The sequence below is a fragment of the Panthera tigris genome, chromosome E2 (assembly GCF_018350195.1).
Source record: "Panthera tigris isolate Pti1 chromosome E2, P.tigris_Pti1_mat1.1, whole genome shotgun sequence".
In the NCBI taxonomy this organism is placed as follows: Eukaryota; Metazoa; Chordata; class Mammalia; order Carnivora; family Felidae; genus Panthera; species Panthera tigris.
This window is the reverse complement of record NC_056674.1, coordinates 43,755,438-43,756,627: the sequence shown is the minus strand read 5'-3', so window position 1 is coordinate 43,756,627 and position 1,190 is coordinate 43,755,438. Positions and strand designations below refer to the sequence as shown.

At 38.0% G+C, this 1,190-nt stretch overlaps 1 pseudogene; it reads left to right on the top strand.

Moving 5' to 3' along the window:
* Positions 1–390: 390 nt before the first annotated feature.
* On the top strand, positions 391–670 carry LOC102972967 (annotated as a pseudogene).
* Positions 671–1,190: the final 520 nt, after the last annotated feature.

Sequence of the window (1,190 nt, the reverse complement as noted above, 5' to 3'; positions counted from 1 at the left end):
TAACAGCTCAGAGCCTGGAGCCTACTTCGGATTCTGTGCCTCCCTCTCTCTCTACCCCTCCCCTACTCATGCTCTGTCTCTATCTCAGAAATAAATAAACGCTTAAAAAAATGTTTAAAAAAAAACTTTAGACACAACGAACTTCAGAGCAAAAAAAGTCTTCAGGGTTAAAGAGGGGCACTGAATAATGATAAAGGGGTCAATTCTCCAAGAAGATACAACAATTCTTATTATATATATGTCTAACAACAGAGATTCAAAATCTGTGAGGCAATGACTGATAGAATTTCAGGGAGAAATAGATGAATCCAGTATTATGGTTGAAGATCTCAGCATTCCTCTATCAGAAATGGATAGTCCTCTCTGGGCTCAGATCTAGTTTGCAGCAACATGGCTAAATGCACCAAGAAGGATGGAATTGTCAGTAAATATGGGAACCATTATGGTGCCTCTCTCAGGAAAATGGTGAAGAAGATGCAAATACGCCAGCACGCCAAGTACACTTGCTCCTTCTGTGGCAAAACCAAGATGAAAAGATGAGCTATGGAAATCTGGCATTGTGGTTCCTGCATGAAAACTATAGCTGTGCTGCCTGGACCTACAACACCACTACAACAGCACTTCTGCTGTCACAGTAAAGTCGGCCATCAGGAGACTGAAGGAGTTTTAAGACCAATAGAAACTCCACCATTCGAAATATTGCTAGCCTATAATAAATGGGTTTATATAACAACAACAACAAAAAGAAATGGATAGACCCAGCAGTCAGAAAATCAGTCAGTACACAGTTGAACTCAACATCACCATCAATCAACCGATATAATGGACATCTATAGACTACTTCATCCAACAAGAGCAGAATACACATTCTTCTCAAGCTCACATGGAACATTCACCAACATGGGCCACATTCTGGGCCATAAAATACACCTTAACAAATTTAAAAACATAGAAACCATACTATGTCTGCTATCAGACCACATGGAATTAAAATGAGACATCAATAACAGAGAGATAGCTGGAAAATCCCCCAAAACTTAGAGATTAAACAATATACTTCTAGATGAGTCAAAGAAGAAACCTCAAGGTAAATTTAAAAATATTTTGAACTAAAAAAATGAAAATACAACTTATCAAAATTTGTGAGATACAGCAAAAGTAGTGCTTAAAGGGAAACTTACAGTATGGAA